A 20,154-nucleotide genomic window follows, 5' to 3' on the forward strand; every position below is an offset into this window, starting at 1 on the left:
ATAAAAAGTTATATGCCTATGAAGTAGAATAATAGCTTGTAAGTAATAAGTAAAAAAAGATTAATCTTAACTGGGTGTCAAAAGGGGGATTTGAAACCACAGCACAACTAAAAGTCTCAAACATCAAATGAAATCAGCTATAACTTCAATGCTACATTTAAGAAAATACTAGTTGAAACCCTGTCTCTACTAAAAATACAAAAATTAGATGGGCGTGGTGGTGGGTGCCTGTAGCCCCAGCTACTTGGGAGGCTGAGGCAGGAGAATGGCGTGAACCCAGGAGGCAGAGCTTGCAATGAGCCGAGATCGTACCACTGCACTCCAGCCTGGGAGACAGAGAGAGACTCCATCTCAAAAAACAAAACAAAACAAAAAAAACTAGTTATTGAACAGGATTTAAAAAATTTGTGTTAAGCACTTGATACCATATTTTAAATAGGAATATATTATGATAATATTTGATTATTCATATGAGACTAACTCATTTTGGATCAAGCAATAACAATTTAACATTCAATTAAATAACATTTTTCAGTCTTGAACTTGAGAGGGAAATCACAGTATTACAAAGCTCCTCTGCAATCAAACTTACAGCTCGCTTCTCACTTTGACTTTAATTAATTTTTAAATATCAGCAAGACCTAATCTTAAGCCCATCCCACAGAATTAACCATGTTGGTCTTTTGTCTTCATTTTCTTTCCAATGTAGCCACTTTATTGCCCAAACCAACAAGTCTCTTGTCCTTCCTTGTCCCCTTGTCCTCCCTTCACACCTGTTTGGGAGAACTTCAACCCTGTGTAAATCAAACTGTTCTCAGCTACCTTATACCTGAATTGCTGAGCAGAGCACTAATGGAGAAAATGACATAGCCACATGGACTGGAGGAAGCACAAATTCGAAATCTTCAGCCTCATGGGGCTGCAGGACTGATGCAGGATCTGTTCCTAGGCAACTCATTCCTCAATTACCCATTAGAAACAACGCATTAAGACGTACAGTTGCTGTCCTTGCTGTCCTCCCCAGTACTTAGGAGCCTCTTAGCCACACTTATCCAGGTTTTCTTTCTTCCTCTTACACTGGAGGTTCAAGATTAATCCTTTCACATATTCTCCAAATTCCTCCTGCTGCTAACTTCTCAGAAACTTGCTTCAGCATCTCCTCCCTTTCTTATACTGTCTGTCTCTCACCTTTGTATGGCTTTAAACTTGCTCATGACTCTTCCATTTTTAAAAAGATGGATATAAAGTCTAACTTCTCCCTAACTCAATGAGCATCACTGCTTGAAAGTATTTTACATTTATCTTCCTTGGTGCTCATGCACTCCTCATCCTTATCTTTCTGCTAAAGCTACCTTGCGTTGTTCCTCAATGATCTTTTTATGGCTGAATCCAATAAGTATGGTGGCTCTTACTTTACTTGACATCTATAGTATTTGAAGTGTTTTTCTTTACTTCTACAGTGCTAATATTGCCTAGTTTCACTTCTCCTTGTTCTTGGTTCCTTCTCTGTCTCCTTTATTCACTCATCCTCCTGTTCCTAAATGTTGTATATTCATAGTTCTGTCCTCCTTTCACCCTACCCTACTCACCGTGGCTTAGTCACAGCATGGCTTAAGGCTACCCTTAAACTTATTTCTCCAGCCCAGTTCTTTTCCTAAGTTCAAACCCTCTCTAGTCCCATGTGAATGTCCAACTAGCATCTTAACCCCATTTCACAGAAAACTGAACACACCTTATTTTTGCTACAAAATCTACTCTCTTTCCTGTTTTCACTTCTTAATGAAGAGTAATACTTTTCACATAGTTGTCCAGGACAGAAACTAGAGCATCCTCCTCCTTTCTTTCCCCAATTTTCCCCACTTCCTGATTCAGTCCATGCCAAATACTATAGTTTCTTCCCCCTTCTCCCGCCTTAAGGACTTGCAAGTCACTTGCCACTCTTTACTTTGTTTAAGCCCTCATCATTTCTTGTCTACTGTGCCTCTTTACTACCCTTTTCTTTGAATCTTGCTGACCTCCAACCCATTCTCACTGTGCCTCTATATTCATTTTTCTGAAATGCAAGTCTGAGCACATCACATCCCTGCTTCAAGTCCTCCAGTGATTCCTGCACTCAAGCATAATGGAAAAATCAAGTAGTTTGTCCCAAAGGCCCTTTATGATCCAGTCCCAGTGGCTTCCTCTCCACTTTCATCTCTTCAGTCATTCCCAACTGAAGATAGACATAAGAGTGGGCAAAGCCCTTGAATAAACAGTGCTCTCTTTCACTTGCTAGACTTCACATACTCTGTTCTTGCTGGGCAAGTTCTCTGCCCATTGGCTCTTCTCTTTAGCTAACTAATTCTATCCTCCCACCACCTCCTCCCCTCCCCACATATACATCCACACCCTCCCCTGCAACTGATCCTTTGGGACTTAGTGCAATTTCCACCTCCCCTCCCCTTCCTAATGCTACTCCCCTACTCAGGCTTCCTCAGGTTCCTGTAACATGTAGTCCCTCTTACCCTGAGCTCACCTCTATCAGATCACTCCTCACTCCACACTAGAAGTATCTCTGTATCTATTTGCCTTCCACACTAGATTGCATATTACTCAAGGCAGGGACTATGTCTTAATCATCTTTGTGACCCCTGTACGAACTGTACTCGTTGGGGATTGTATTTTAACCCCTTACTGAGGTTCCAATTCCAAAGGAAAAAAGGGAACATGTGATTCAATTACTCTTGAAAACATTTTCAAGTTCAAAAACTACGAAATCAGAGCAGCAATATCTAGCTCAGGTTTTTCTGAGCATTAGTTTGTCTTAAATTATTCTAAAACATGTTAACTAATTAAACTGTACTCATTTCATTCACTTTCCTATTTTCTTCTTGGTATTTTCGTTCTCACTTCTCAACACGTTTGGAGGATATAATTTTTTGAAGGTTTGTTCCTCGTGGCAGGACTGGAAGTTGTCTCCCCAAAATCCATTCTCTCCTTGTTCCTTAGTAACAGAATCTCTATATTGTTGGGAGCAACCTCTTGTACACTTAAGGAGGAGATGAGTGACAGAGTGGGGCTTCTTGAAAAGTATTAGAAGAGAACTGGCTTCGCTTGAAGGCACACACATTTTTCCTAACTCCTCTTTTCTTTGTCCTCATGCCTGAAATGTGCATGTTGGTGAGAGCTTAAGCAGCCATCATGAACCATGAGGCAAACTTGAGGATGGAGATCACACACTAAAGGTAGTAATGAGGGGAAAAAAAGAAGCCTGAATCACAGATGTGTAAGTTATTCCCATAACAGTGTTGGAATGCCTATACTCATAACTCATTTACATGAGAGAAAAATAAACCTTTATTGTGTGAAAGACACTGTTATTTGGGATAGCTTTTATATGGAGCCAAGCCTAATAAAAATTCTTGGATCCACTGCTTTTCTGCTTCTAAATGACAACTGCTCTGCCTTCTGAGACCTTTCTATCTCCATTGTGCTTTGCCCGTGTTGTGTGTGCCAGACAAATCTGGTGGCTTTCCTTGGCTAGGATGACAAAAACTAGTTAGTACCCAATATGCTATCTCTACCCACCTGTCCCCTCATTTTCACTTAAAACTTGTATCTGCTTACTTATAACATCTATCTGTTTCTTCTGATCTGTGGGAATTTGGAGGTAGAGCCAGGGTTAAAACAGCTGGAGTCCTTCCTTTTTAGTATCACATATGCTAAACCATAAATAGAATCAGAAAGAGAAAAACACTTAATGAGAAATATGCAAGAACCATATGAAGAAAGCTTTTAAGATGCTTCTAAGGGACATAAAATACATAAATAGAAATGCATACTATGTTCTTGGATAAGAAAATGTACCATAAAAACATTCATCCTTTCACAGCTAATTTGTAAATGTAATGGCACCCTGAACGTCAACACTTTTTTTTTTTCTCAGAACAAAATAAACTCATTCTAAAGTTTATATGGAAAAAGAAACAAACAAGAGCAGCCAGGAAAATTCTGAAAAAAGTGCAATGAAGAATGAGTAACTCTACCACATAAAACACCATAAAGCCTCAGTAATTAAAATGATATGAAGCTACTGCATGAATAGAGATGTAAATTTAAGAAGCAAAATATAAAGTTACAGACACAAAAAATAAATGAAATTTTGGTATATGATAAAGGTGGCATTTCGTATGTGTATAGAAAAGATGAGCTATACAATAAATGGTGCTAAGACAACTGGGTGGCCATACAGAAAAAAGTTGAATCCCTATCTTACATTATACCAGAACAAATTCTAAAAGGATCAGAGAGTAATGTAACAAAACTAAATAACAAAAGTACTAGAATAAATGTACAGGAGAATTCTTTTTATAACCTCAAAGTGGTGGAAGGTCTTTCTATTTCCTAAAATTTAAAAGCCATAATAGAAAAACTAATAAATTAATCCATATTAAAGAAAAACCAAAAAAACCAAATAGTTGTTTAAAATATAAGTAAAGTCAATAATATGAAAAATATTTACAATTCAATTAACCTAAAAAGGACTAATTTCCTTGGCATATATGCAGGTCCTACAAAATATTCACTTATCTTTTATTTATTTATTATTTCTTTCTTTATATAGTGACAGGGTCTTGCTCTGTCACCTAGGCTACAGTGCGGTGGTGTGATCATAGCTCACTGTAGCCTTAAAGTACTGGGCTCAAGTGATCGTTCCACCTCAGCCTCCTGAGTAGCTAGGAGTACACGTTCACATCACCATGCATGGCTAACTCTTTAATTCTAGAGATAGGATTTTACTATGTGGCCCAAGGTGGTCTCAAACTCCTGGCCTCAAAGGTTCCTCCCACTTCGGCCTCCCAAAATGCTGGGATTGTAAGTGTGAGTCATTGTGCCTAGCCCTAACATCTACTGAAGGCAGTAGAAGCCAACAACCCAGTAAAATATAGGCCCAGTATAAGAAAATAAATTAGTTTAGAAAAATGCAAAAACTTCTTTAATACCTGAAATAAGTTCTCTCTCATGCATAAAAAGGAAAAGCAACTTCATTTTCACTTCACTGAGCAAATTCCAAAAGTTTGACACACTGTTGACAAGATTATAGATAAAGAAGCCCTCTTTATATTATTGGTGGGAGTTAAGTATTGTTACAAATTCTATTGAAGGCAATTCAGTAGTTTCTTTTAAAATTAAAAACTCATAAACCAGGCCAGGCATGGTGGCTCACGCCTGTAATCCCAGCAAGGAGGATCACCTGAGGTCAGGAGTTTGAGACCAGCCTGGCCAACATGGCGAAACCTTGTTTCTACTAAAAATGCAAAAATTAGCCAGGTGTGGTGGCACACACCTGTAGTCCCAGCTACTTCGGAGGCTGAGGCAGGAGAATCCCTTGAACCCAGGAGGCAGAGGTTGCCGTGAGCCAAGATTGTGCCACTGCACTCCAGCCTGGGTGACAGAAAAACAAAACAAAACAAAACCTCCTAAACCCTTTGACTTTACATTTCCACTTTTATAATTTTTTTCTTACAAATACATTAACCCATGTGTGAAAAGACACACATACAAGATTAGTCATTGCAACAATTATCTATAATAGAAAAACACTGGAAACATCTTAATTGTCCTTTAATAAATAATGATATGTCCATTAAATGGAATAATATATAGCTCTAAAAAATGAGGGCGCTCTTAATGCACTGATATGGAAAAATCTATGATATATATTAAGTGAAAAAAAGAATATTGCGCAGTACCTATAGTATACTACTATTATGTGTGTAAAAAAAGATAAGAAAAATAAAAATATATTGGGAAGTACATGTTCACTTTATACATTTGCATACTTTTTGATGCTTGGGTCATTAAAATATGCTACCTAGGCAAAAACCTAAATAAGTATTTATTAGTAAGATAAAGAAAGAAAAGATCATATCACTGAGAACTTTGGAAATCTCAAGACCTGGGTAGTTATGTACCAGGAGATGTCATACTAATGAAGTACAGAAAATGTCAAAAACAAAAGGAAATTTTTTTCTTTGCTTGTCTTGAAGACCCTGATGGCTTCTGAATACATCCACCAAGGCAAGTGTTGATACAACCTCTTTTTCTCTCTAGCTAATTTCCAGGGAACAGAAGTAATACCTAATCAAAGAACATTACCTTCCTCCAGAATAGGAAGACCTGGCAATTTGCAGAATTCCTATGGACCAATGACTGCTGTGTGCCTCTCATTGTCCCCCTTTTTGAATGGACTGTTCACAGGATCATCACAATGAACATTCTATTCAAAAGGTGGACAATGAGCAGCACACAGAACAAAGTACTCCACTATTAAATGTTGGGAGTGTGTGTTGTGGGGCATTAGATAACTTGTCTTTTAAATTAACAGGCCTCCAGATCAAGAAGAACTGCATCTGGAATAGGTATAAATAATGAGATCCTGGAGTTTGAACTTGATTTCATACTTATGATTAAAAGTATGAGAATTTCCTAAAATTATATATAAAATGAGACAGACGTAAGCTATTTTGTGTGTGGGTGGCATGTGAATAACTGTGATCCAGAAGGTGGAACATGGTATATTGCATTATCGTTTCTAATACTCTTTCCCATAGCTATACCATATGCTATATGACTTTGCATAACCTACCACTAGAATCAAAGGATATTTTCCTTCCTCACTGTTATTAGGCTTGGCCATGTGACTTTTGCTGACAAATAGTATGTTAGCAGAAGTACACTAGCAGAGGATTAAAACGTTATTGCCAGGTTGGGTTTTGGTGCATTTACTCTGCCTTTTGCCATGAGAAGACCCTGCCTCATACAGCTCCTGGCCCAAGAAGAATGAAATAAACGTGCAGTGGACATAGACCCAACCTGCAACTTAAGGCCATGGGAAGACTCTGCCTTATAGAGCTCTTGGTTCAAGAATAATGAAATCAAGGTGCAGTAGACCTAGAACCAACCTGCAACTTAAGGCCAAGCCCAGCTGAAGGCAGCCTAGATCAGCCAAACCTCAGCTGACCCCAGCCAAACTGAGAGGAAGAAATAAATACTTCCTGAATATCCCTCAGGTTTAGGTAATGTATTATGCAGTATTATCGTGGCAACAGCTAACTAACACACCAATCCAGAAACCTGAGGCATTACTGAAGGAGTACCAGTTGCTAGCTATTGATTCTAAATTATTTTAGAGGCAATCATTGTAAATCACTGCTATATGTCTACAAAAGTAAAAAAAAAATCCAGAAAAATTGTGAAATCAAAGTAGCTGCCCCTCAGAAAACAACAGGGATATTCTTTGAGAGGGATGGACACTGAGTACATAAATGCCGTGATTGAATTTTCATGTGAAAACTTTTTTAATATGAAGAATAATGTTTAGATATTATGAGATGACAATCTTATACAAACTGGGAATCATACTTCAGAGATGGGCTTGACATTTTCTGCATTTTTAATTTCCTCATAAATCTTGATCGAGATGTAGAGTAGGAATCTCTAGCCCAGGAGCTAGAAGTGACTATGTGAGAAGTTACTGCTCAGAACATCTCTCACTTTTTGTCCCTCTTACCCCCACGGCAGGTCATACTGAGACCCTGCTGTGCTACATGGGGTATATGGTTCATCACAGTTTAAAATTAGTAGTTACATTTACTCAATTTTAAGAAAGTGTTTTCACATTTAAGGACTGAAATCCTTACTGAAGTATTATAGTAGTTAACCAACTGACTTATATTTCAACAACAAAAAAATCACTTCTGTGCATGTCACGACTAAGAGTGATCTGAATGGTTTATCTTTAATAAGTAAGCCTCAAGATTGCTTGAGCCCAGGAGGTTAAGGCTGCAGTGAGCTTTGTGCACGCCACTGCTCTCCAACCTGGGTGACACAGTGAGACCCCATCTCGAAAACAATTTGAAAAAAATTAAAAAATCATTAGAACTTAAGGCTTTCATCTGTTTTTGCTCCTGCTTTTTGTATCCTCTCTATTTTATTCCTCACAGTTCTTTCTTTCCTTTAACTACATAAGAGAATTAAAGAGAATATTAAATTTTTTCTGCATTTATTCAACAACATTCATAATCTGTTCTCCATTCTTTTTTAATCATCTCATCATCTCCCCCTATTTGCCATGCCTGCACTGGCAGTCACCTTTCACAGGATTTTTTAAAGGTGCCCTGTTTACCTTGAACTTTAAAATTTATGAAAAGAAGCTGTTTGTTGTGAGAATATGGCAATATTAAAAAACAGATTTTTGGCCAGGCATGGTGGCTCACACCTGTAATCCCAGCACTTTGGGAGGCTGAGGCGGGCAGATCACAAGGTCAGGAGATCGAGACCATCCTGGCTCACACAGTGAAACCCCATCTCTACTAAAAAAAAATACAGGGAATTAGCTGGGCATGGTGGTGGGCACCTGTAGTCCCAGCTACTCGGGAGGCTGAGGCAGGAGAACTGCTTGAACCCAGGAGGTGGAGGTTGCAGTGAGCCAAGATCGCGCCACTGCACTCCAGCCTGGGTGACAGAGCCAGGCTCCATCTAAAAAAAAAAAAAAAAAAAAAAAAAAAGAAAGAAAAAATTTAAAAAAATTAAAAAAAACAGATTTTTATCTATACTTTGTAAATACCTGGGTTTTTCTGATAAGTGTAAGGGCTCATGTTATTATTGTGAATTAATTTTTTTTTTACCAAATGTTAATTTTTTTCTTAGATAATGTGAGATGAGGATTTTTATACATAATAAATCCATTTAGTCTGCCTGTAAATTACTTTGGGATTAAGTCATTTCAGAAAACTGTGCTAAGAAAGCTATGACTGTGATGCATCCATTTTTTGTTATAAACTATCTGATAAATGCATAACTGATTTTGTAGATTATTTTCACTATAAAATTCAAATATTCTAATCCAAAATGGAGGTTGTTACTAAGAATAAAAGACACTATCTTTGGTGATTAAACACAATCATTTAAAAAATGTTTAATTGACAAGTAATAATTATATATATTTATGGGAGACAATGTGAAGTTTTGATATATGTTTACACTGTGGAATGATTACATCAAGCTAATTAACAAAGCTGCCACCTCACATACTGACCATTTTTTTGTGGTGAAAACATTTAAAATCTCATCTTTTAGCAAGTTTGAAACATACAATGCATTTTTATTATAGTCACCATTCTGCACAACAGACCACTAAAGCTTATTCCTCTTGCCTAATTAAAATTGTGTACTCTTTGATCAACATATTCTCCTTCCCTTTCCATCTCCCTCCCTCAGCCTCTGGCAACCACTATTCTACTCTCTACTTCTGTGAGTTCAACCTTTAAAAATAATTCTTATAGAAATTCTCTTTTTCTACTGCACTTCTTCAAGAAATGTCCCCCCACATATACTACTTTTAAATTAATCTATGGAATTCCCCCCAAAACAACAATTTATATGATTAATCACTTTTGGGGAAACTTGTACAAGCATAGGAAAAATGATTACTACTTGATCTTCATTAAAGATATTAAGAGCTTACAGATTTGAGGAATATATATATATATATTTTTTTTTTTTTTTTTTTTTTTTTTTTTTTTTCTGAGACGGAGTCTCGCTCTGTCGCCCAGGCTGGAGTGCAGTGGCGCAATCTCGGCTCACTGCAAGCTCTGCCTCCCGGGTTCATGCCATTCTCCTGCCTCAGCCTCTCCGAGTAGCTGGGACTACAGGCGCCCGCCACCACGCCCGGCTAATTTTTTTGTATTTTTAATGGAGACGGGGTTTCACCGTGGTCTCGATCTCCTGACCTCGTGATCCACCCGCCTCGGCCTCCCAAAGTGCTGGGATTACAAGCGTGAGCCACCGCGCCCGGCCAGGAATATATATATTAATAGTTAATATAACTCAATGTAATTTTGTCATCAACTAGATTATAATATAATTTCATACTGCATTAAAAAGTCTATTTGAAAGGATACCAAGTTCTCTAGTAAGATTTTTTTTTATAGAAACCACATTTTGGGGAAAAACAGAAAAAAATTCTAAGTAATAAATACATCCTTACTTTAGTACATAAGAAATAAATTTTTAACATAGTGTATTCTTTAAGATAGGTGGTTAATTTTATCTTGGGTGAACCAAGACATTATTAGAATTATGTTGAATTTTTATATGGTTTCCCTTCTCTAATGCAACCATGTTATGAACTAATATATGACTTGTATTTCTGCACTGAAGCCTATGGTAAGTTAAACAATATATTTTCTATTTGACTTAAAATACCTCTTTTTAACTGAGAGAGACCCAGACAAACAGGCATTTTGTACAAGCATGAGTTGTTGCTTATTCATGAGTAAAACCACAGGTCGTCAAGTCCATAATGTGGGCTTCATTCAGCTCTGACTTTTACTTCTCAGCCATGGCACTCATGCACGGTGGCCAAGGAGGGACATGAGGGGCATAAATCTCTCAACAGAGCACATGTTTTATAGTTTTTCAAATGAATCCTCCATTTCTCATATTAAACACACATGTGGTGTGTGTGTGTAAGTTCATGGACAATTTCCAAGGCACTGGGCTACTAGAAAAAGTTTCTAGGGGGAGCTTACAACCACTGCAATTACCCCTTTTGTATTCTAGGAAGAATACACAAAGAACTGACTATCCCACAGGTCAAAGGGGAAACTCTCAATTGCCTTTCAGGTAACTTTAATCCTGTAAGTTAGTTATAAAATTATGTCTTTCTTTGAATAAAAGAAGCAAAAGAAAAAAGAAGAGGTAATTTTTCTTTGCTTTAAAAATATTAGATGACAAGGAGCATCTATTTAGTATATTCAAGTATACTTTTTTCTTCTTATAGGAATTGGCTTGATTTTCCCTTCCTTGCCTTTAACCACAAAAGTAGTATTACTACCAAGTTTTCCTAGCATTTTTGTATCACATTTCCTTGGTCATATGGAGCTATTTTGTATGTCTTACATAAAAATAAATAATTCCACCGGGCGCGGTGGCTCACGCTTGTAATCCCAGCACTTTGGGAGGCCGAGGCAGGCGAATCACGAGGTCAGGAGATCGAGACCACGGTGAAACCCCATCTCTACTAAAAACACAAAAAATTAGCCGGGCGTGGTGGCTGGCGCCTGTAGTCCCAGCTACTCGGAGAGGCTGAGGCAGGAGAATGGTGTGAACCCGGGAGGCGGAGCTTGCAGTGAGCCGAGATCGCGCCACTGCACTCCAGCCTGGGCGGCAGAGCGAGACTCTGTCTCAAAAAAAAAATAAATAAATAAATAAAAATAAATAAATAAATAAATAAATAATTCCAAGACTCTCTAAAATAATTAGGGAACAAACCACAGAGAAAACATCTATATAAAATACATAAACATCTATAGAGATAAGATTTACAAATAAGCCTGAGTTTCTAAAGAAGAAAGCATGTCGAAAGAAAGTCAATTACTTAAAAATCATATTACAACATTAGCAGACAATGGAAGTGCAGAAGATGTAACAGACCTTAATTTTAGCATAGTAGCTCATGAATTCTCATTTGAAAAATGAATTCAAATTAGCTACAATAGGAGAGTTCTCATCTGCACTAAAATAGCATGAAAGGTTGTAAAGGGAAGGTAATGATGAATGGCAATGTATTGAATCATAGATTTTTTTTGAAAAATTGCTCCAAAATCCAATGGATTTTAAAATACTTGATGCCAAACTATTTATATGATCACCTGTGATGAAAGAAAGAAAGGAAGGAAAAGGGAGAAGAAAACAGTAAAAAAAGTGAGGGGAGAATAGAGGTTCCTAGGCAGACTTCATGTGTTTCTTGCACACATTCATTGCATGAGCATTGCTCCAACAGCAAACCCTGTCTGTGAGATTTATATCCTATAACGCATATGATAGCAAAGCATAACATTAAATATTAGATGTTTATCCAGTATTATTCCTTCTGTTTCTCATATTATTGCCATATATAAAGTAACAGGTATATCAAGATTCATAGTATAGAACAGAAACAAATAAAAAAGAAAATTAGATACCAATTACCATTAATAAGTTAACACATACTAAATTTTTACTATGTGTTAGGTACTCTAAGACTTTAATCCTGAAATCTTACTTCATCCTGAAATAATTAAGAGTAAGTACCATTATTATTTCCATTTTAAATATAAATAAATCATGTTCTTTTCTTTCCACATTCCAGTAAATTGCAAAGCTAGAAGTGAAACAAAAGTCTACCAAAATAGGGCTGGGCATGGTGGCTCATGCCTGTAATCCCAGCACTTTGGGAGGTTGAGGTGGGAGGATTGCTTGAGCCCAGGGAGGATTGCTTGAACTCATCCTGGGCAGCAAGGTGACACCCCATCTCTACAAAAGATATAGAAATTAGCCAGGTGTAGTAGCACACACCTGTAGTCCTAGCTACTTGGGAAGCTGAGGCGAGACGATCACCCGAACCCAGGAAGTCAAGGATGCAGTGAGCTGTGATCATGCTACTACACTCCAGCCTGGGTGACAGAAAGAGACCCTGTCTCAAAAAAAAAAAAAAAAATGTCAACCAAAGCCTAATACTCCTTTCACTATACTACTTTGCTATTATTATCATTATTGTTATTATAATTACTATCATGCTTAATTTCATGGGATTAACAGGGAAACAGAAACATGAGCATATTAATAAAATGTAAACAACATGGTCTGAATAGTCATGTTTATGACAATAATCCGAGCTATGCTGAAGGAACAATGCCTCCCATGATTGCCACATGTGTGAAGTCCTGGCTCTGATTCAGCCACCATGTCAGTTCACTTCTAGGTGGAGCATCTCTAAAGTTCACCATCTGATGTGATTGATACAAATGAAGACAATGAGATTTGGAGAGTCTAAGAAACTTCTCCAAGGTAGTTGTAGCAGAATCAGGATTTAAACCTAGGTGTTCTGATTTGAAAGATCTTGCATATAAACACTCCTAGACAGAGCTTTTCATAACTGGATGCACAATAAATTGCACAGATTCTGATTGACTTAGAACTTCAGAGAAGGGGAAATAACTCTTGGCTGGAATGGTCAAGGACGGCTTTTAGACAGGAGAAAGGTTTTATTCAGAACTTTGAAAAATTCATAGAAGTAGTGGACACAGGTGGAGCAAAGAGACAGTATGCGTTGTATTATCTTATAGTTCTGGAGGTCAGAAGTCCAAAATCAGCCTCCCTGGGCTAAAGTCAAGGTACCAGCAGGGCTGGTTCCTTCTGAAGACTCTGAAAGGAGAATCAGTTTCCCTTCCTTTTTCAGCTTCCTTAGCTCAGGACCCCTTCCTTGCATCACTCTAGTCTCTTGCTTCTGTCATCATGTATTAACTCTGATTCTCCTTCCTTCTCCTTTGAAGTCCTTTGTGATGACACTTGGCCCACCTGGATAATCCAGAATAATCTTCCCATCTCAAGATCTTTAATTTAAGCACATCTGCAAAGTTCCTTTGCCAAATAAGGTACCCTACTCCCTGACCCTGAGGACAAGCACATGGACATCTTTGGAGGCATATTTTCAGCGTACCATAAGGTAGGACAGCCATAAGGTTCACACAGCCTGATAGCCCTCCTTGCCCAATTGAAGACAAGTGAGAAAACAGGGAAGTAGCATGATTAAAGTAGTATTTTTAGTCAAGTAATCTGGAGTTTAACTGGCGATTCATCTGTAACAGTGGTTCTCAAAAATTAGTGTATAAAAATACATTTTGTGTTTGTTATAACACAGAGGTTCCTGGGCCTCTTCGTCACTGGATCTGTGATGAAGATACAGTATTTACGAGTCTGTGGTGGAGTCCAGGAATCTTCTTCTTTAAACAATCCCCACAGATGATTCTGATGCAAGTGGTCTAAGATCATGGTTTGGGAAATACTGGGCTATGACATGTAAATGTCTTCATAAATCTATATTCACTCTTTCCCCAGTCCATGAGGGGAATGAGATCAGGACTTAAAAAAAAAGTGCAAATCAGAAGTGTATTTTAAGCTTGTTTACACACTAGTTTGTAAGATTTATCGCAAACCTAAAATAATAACACTGCAACAAAATTCACTCTTTTAAGCATAAAGGAAAAAAAAGTTACCTGTTTCTGATAAAGGGGAAGAAGACATCCAAGAACTGCACATATCACTGACTGAATACTTACTATGTGTTGAGTACTGTTCTAAACACTATATAATATTAATTTTTAAAATCATCACAGTAACCCTATATGTTGGTGTTATAATCTCTGTTTTTAATGGATCAGAAAGCTGAGGTGTAGAGGGATTAAAATAGCTTTTCCATTATCACATAGGTACAAAATGATAGAACCTCTCTTTGGTTATTGTCTGTCTGGCTTCTAAATTCATACTTTTGACTTTGCTGCTTTGTCTTCCAAGGAATGCTCACCTACAGGAGACTAACTACTCAAAAACTTAAATATAAAATCTACAATCATTTAATAGATATTCCTGATTCTTTTTAAGAAGAAGAAGCAATAGGTACTGAGAGAGGCAAAAGCAATGGACTTAGAGCTAGAAGTTGAGATTTTCTTCTGATTTGGAGCCCACTATCTCTGGGACCTTGAACAAATCCCTTAATCTCCATGGTCTGCGTTTTCTCAGTCTGAAAATAAGAAGACGAGACAAACTAATCTGTAAAATATCTCATCATTCTACATTTCTAGGAGTCTTATGAGTATAGTACTTATGACTCACATATCACTCTGCACTGATGATAGCATGGATTCCTCATCAAACGAATTCTACATGTTAGCAGAAACCTCTTTGGCTGAAAAATGGCTAAGTAGGAAAGAAACTGAAGAAAATCGCAAGGTCAAACCTCATCTAGAATCTGTGGGAACAAGGGAAAAGAAAATAGCCTTTGCAATCACTTTTTCCAAGGACTCAGCAACACAAATAGCATGATATAGGTGAGAACCACGGAGGAAGCAAAAATGCCCCTAGAACAGGCAACAATTAATTTGGTAGATTCAAAACTTAAACAAATGCACTAGTTCATAGAGAAGTCATTTTCTGGGAGTTTTGTCGTCTGTCTTTTTAAGTATAATGTAAAAAAGCATTGTAATACCTCAGTATCCATTCCATGGCAGGTTAAAAGCAGCTAACTTTCCAGAAGGTTAAGTGGACTGTGCACTTACAGCAGTAAAAAGCAATGGAGATGATACTAAACCTACAAAAAGTTGAGACACTGTGACTCAAAAGCACAGTGTCTGCAGTTCCTCAGTATGGGACGAAGGACACTGCCAGAGGCCACATGGTGGCATGATGATAAGCACTGCCTTGCAGGCATGCCTAACAGATATGGCGGCGGGTCACCTGTCTAACATCGACTCAAATGTTTGCTGAGTCCCCACCAAAGTTTAGTGTACATATCAGGCATAGAAAGGATGAGGATGAAGGGAAACATGAGATTTTGTCAAATTATTCGATGACCTGAGACACTGGTGATAAACTCCAGCTCTGTGGTCTCAAGACAGGAGGCCCCAAGTCTGGAGTGTCAGTCCCTGAGTAAGTGCCTTGGGAGCGGTCTAGAGAACTGCCTGCATTAGAGGATTCTAGAGCTGGTGCTGAGAGAGTGACACTGCACTGTCCAATCCCTGAGGAGTTGTTTGAGAAAGCAAAGGAGTTACCAGAGAGGCAAGAGAGGAACCTATGGGAGCTACCCACAAAGGGCTCACTGGGCTACCACTGCCAAGAATAGGTGCCACCTTCACAGAGAAGGATCTCTAAGCAAGAGGCCCCAAAATTAGGACTTTAAAAGTGCAAGGCTATGGAGTCACATAGACATGGCTTTGAATCCTGGCTTGGCTTGGCCATTTAATATCCAGGTTTTTCATTAGCGAAATATCTATATCATCTCATTGTTAAGAGAATTAAATGGAATATTGCTGGTATATAGGTGAACTTTGGTTATTAATTTTTTTCCTGTTACTTCATCATTACTCAAGAATATTGGGGCTGGGCGCGATGGCTCACGCTTGTAATCCCAGCACTTTGGGAGGCCGAGGCGGGCGGATCACGAGGTCAGGAGGTCGAGACCACGGTGAAACCCCGTCTCTACTAAAAATACAAAAAATTAGCCGGGTGTGGTGGCGGGCGCCTGTAGTCCCAGCTACTCGGAGAGGCTGAGGCAGGAGAATGGCGTGAACCCGGGAGGCGGAGCTTGCAGTGAGCCGAGATTGCGCCACTGCACTCCAGCCTGGAGGACAGAGCGAGACTCCGTCTCAAAAAAAAAAAAAAAAAAAAAAAAAGAATATTGGGATGTACTCAGAGAAACCCATGAGAGAGGGGCTTCTGAGACTAGTTATCTTTGGAAACAGCAGGTAGAATGGAAACAGCAAGGGATGCCTAATGCAGAGAGATCTCTGCCTCTGTCTTCCACCTCAATGAGCATTGTCAGTCTTTCAAAATATGCCTCACAGTGAAGACAGAATACTTTTCCATCAGAAAAGTTGGTCTAAATATCTGAACGGGAATTCAGATTCCTGCTGGTTCAGGGCAAGATTAGAATTTTTCCATTTAGACAGCAGGTTCTAAGGAAGTAGAATTATATCTTATCTATTTATGCCCCACAGATTCCAACAAATAGGAGATTCTCAGTAAACAGTTATTGAATGAATAAATAAATAAATGCTAAATATAAATATCTCTACCTCTCTCCGTTTTTTCCATTGACAGCATTTTACATCCATGTTTGAACTATTTCTTAGGAGTTATTTTTATAAAACAAAATTAAACTATCTTTACATTTCAATGCAAAAAGAGCAATTGATATACAATAGCAGGCTTAAAATGGAACCTATAATGGAAGCTGAGGAGAAACTATCGTTTGGTCTCTCCTTGTCTAGGTACCCCAAATGCGTGAAAGTATTTCAGATAAGACCGTAAGACGGAGCAGAGGCTGGGTGCAGTGGCTCTCGCCTCTAATCCCAGCACTTTGGGAGGCTGAGGTGGGCAGATCACGAGGTCAAGAGATCGAGACCATCCTGGCCAACATGGTGAAACCCCGTCTCTACTAAAAATACAAAAATTAGCTGGGCGTGGTGGCACATACCTGTAGTCCCAGCTACTCGGGAGGCTGAGGCAGGAGAATCACTTGAACCTGGGAGGCAGAGGTTGCAGTAGGCGGAGATCACACTACTGCACTCCAGCCTGGCAACAGAGTGAGACTCTGTCAAAAAAAAAAAAAAAAAAAAAAAAAAAAAAAGAGCAGAAAGGAAGAATCTCAAGACCTGGCTTAGCTCCTCAATCTCTAATTGAAAACCAAGATAAAAGGAATGCAGCTGCTGCTTAATGCCACCAACTGCAGGTAGAAAACTGGCAAGCAGAACATGCAGACCAGCAAAGGGAGAGGCATACATTGTAACATAATTAACTATTCATACCTTCTTAGGATCAGCTCGGAGGAACGTTCTTAGAAGATCATGGATTTCTAATGGAATTTAGAACAGTAAATACTGACTGCCAAGGGAACCTCAGTTTCTCAGGAAAGTCATTCAAGGCAAATTTTTAGCAACACAGGGTAAACTCTTCACCCAAAGTCAATTTGTAAGAATGTAAATAATAAACCTCATGCATGAGGCATGTATGCTTTGGGGTGGCCATAGAGGGTGGGATCCTTGCCCTCTTAGACATATCCAGGTAATGACTGGCATATGATGTTTGGGAGAGAGTTGTGTGAGGTCATACTGTGGAAGACTCCAAGGCAGAAATCCAACTACTCTTGGTAGTACTGTACTGTAAAAGCTGAGTGAATATTCTACTAAACAAATGGTCCTTAATAAATAAATTTTTCAAACACCTCCTCAGTGCTAGGAATATTTTTCATGCTTTTGGGAAATGCATTCATGGTACATAAACAAAAGTATTCACTCGATTTTTTTTTTTTTTTTTTTTTTTTTTTTGAGATGGAGTCTCACTCTGTCTCCCAGGCTGGAGTGCAGTGGCGCAATCTCGGCTCACTGCAAGCTCCGCCTCCCGGGTTCACGCCATTCTCCTGCCTCAGCCTCTCCGAGTAGCTGGGACTACAGGCGCCAGCCACCACGCCTGGCTAATTTTTTGTATTTTTAGTAGAGACGGGGTTTCACCGTGTTAGCGAGGACGGTCTGGATCTCCTCACCTCGTGATCCACCTGCCTTGGCCTCCCAAAGTGCTGGGATTACAAGCGTGAGCCACCGCGCCCGGCCTCGATTTTTATTTCTGTGACTTAGATGGATGATAACAAAAAGCCTCATGGAGAGCGATTCTAAACTAATGATTCAATTTATGTTGTGCCTATCACCCCTTAAATACGTGGTTAATGCTAAGATTGAGAGCCCCAAGGCCCCAGATAAATGAATAAAGGCTTTATTAAAGACTGTACCAAAAATAAGTGTTCCCATACGGACAATACATGTGTTATTTTCTAAAATAACATCCAAGAATGTTCTCTCATGATATGTTATTTGGTAATTAATTCCTGTGAAATCTAGAGTGGTCAACCATTTCTCTTTTCAAAATATTTTAAAAATTTTTGACACATAATAATTGTACATATTTATGAAATACAGTATATTTCAATACAAGTATATGTTGTATAATAATCAAATCGGAGTAATTAGCATATCCATCACCTTAAAATTTATCATTTCTTTATGGTGGGAACATAAAAATTCCCTTCTTCTAGCAATTTTGAGATATACAATAACTTACTGTTGATTGGCTCAACCATTCCTCTTAAGCAGGCCATTTATAACATGGGTGAAAGAAGACTAGGTGTTAGACATTCAAATTGTCTAGATTTGCTCAAACTAAATAACTGGCACTTCCTGCTGTGACACAGTTTGTGGAGCTCATCAGATTATGCCAGTGAGATTCCACTACATGGGGATTATGACTCACATTTTGTGAAAAATCAGAAACATGCTCACAGATGAATTTCAGCATCTTTGAGAATTATTATCACTCCCTCCATTAGAATGCAAACTCCATAGAAGCTCTATTTTCCCCATCCCTGGAAGACTCTTTGGCATGAAATAGGTGTTTAATAAACACTGTGTTGATCAAATGCATAACTGAATTTAAGTTGCTGCTTTGAGATGGCATTGAGGAAAGTGGTTAAAGCTAAGCAAAAAGTTTATATGTCACTTTATGAATACACATCCCTGCAATCTGTTCTCTAAAGTGTGCTTTTGTGAAAACACAAACTTCTCTCTTGTCTCACCAAAGTTGAATGCTTCTCTCAAATGTCAGAAAACCTAAATATGATGGTTCATGTCTGACATCCAACATCCACTTAATAGTAATTAAACACCTACTATATACGGCCATATGCCACTAAACCAGTCTTACCTGTGTAAAAAAAAAAAATTCAATCTTCTGTACAAAATATGGTACCCAGGATTAATTGATAAAAAGTAAAGCTTCTCCTGAAACAATTAAAGGCCATGAAGAAGCCCCTAGAGCCAGGTTTCACCCACTGCTTTAGATATTACAAAAGCCAAATGAATATTCAGCTAAGCAAATGAACTTAAAACTAGGAATTAAAACAAAAGCCTCCTTGATGCTAAGAATTTTTTCATGCTAATATGGTAATTTATTTATAAGTAAACAGATAAAAAGTATGACCACACATACCATGCCTTACACATCCAAATAATTGCTTTCCTGTATGAAATAGTCACTTTGTGAAATTATGCATTTATTCTCATGAACAGCCATTTAAATATTTCAGAATCAATTTTTACGTTTTTCAGAAGTATGTCCTATTCTTTTAAATAAACTTAAAGGACAAATTTTATTTTGGGGGGCTGTGAAAAATCAGTGGGAATTCCTTATGATAAACAACATAAATAAGATGAGCAATGACATTTGAGCTAAGAACAAGATTCAACTATAACATATTAGGAATTTTTATGTGGCTCATAATTTGATTACAAAGGCAGATTGTAGAAGAAGAACTCTATAATATTATCACTGGCATAAGTAGAAAGCTTATTAGAGTGATTATTGTTAAGATCAACAGTAAAAAGTATAACATAAGTATCAATCACAAACATTTGAATTTTGATATACATAACAAAGGAAAATGATTATATTTAGATATAATCTTTCTTAAAAGATGAAAAATGGAGATTATATTAAAATACTCAGATTTTGTAAAATAATTATCCT

General features: G+C 38.0%; 1 protein-coding gene and 1 long non-coding RNA gene across 10 annotated transcripts in view; both read right to left on the reverse strand.

Annotated features, from left to right (window-relative positions):
- Positions 1-9,531, reverse strand: part of LOC134735425 (uncharacterized) — a 70,796-nt gene extending 61,265 nt beyond the window's left edge. The window contains exon 1 of the long non-coding RNA XR_010118527.1: positions 1-9,531. This exon is cut by the window's left edge and continues 26,817 nt beyond it. This is a non-coding gene — a long non-coding RNA (uncharacterized lncRNA).
- The window catches only part of KCNQ5 (potassium voltage-gated channel subfamily Q member 5), a 616,433-nt gene that overhangs the window by 491,524 nt on the left and 104,755 nt on the right, over positions 1-20,154 (reverse strand). The window lies entirely within an intron of this gene.

This window comes from Symphalangus syndactylus, chromosome 2 (assembly GCF_028878055.3).
Source record: "Symphalangus syndactylus isolate Jambi chromosome 2, NHGRI_mSymSyn1-v2.1_pri, whole genome shotgun sequence".
NCBI classification, from domain to species: domain Eukaryota; kingdom Metazoa; phylum Chordata; class Mammalia; order Primates; family Hylobatidae; genus Symphalangus; species Symphalangus syndactylus.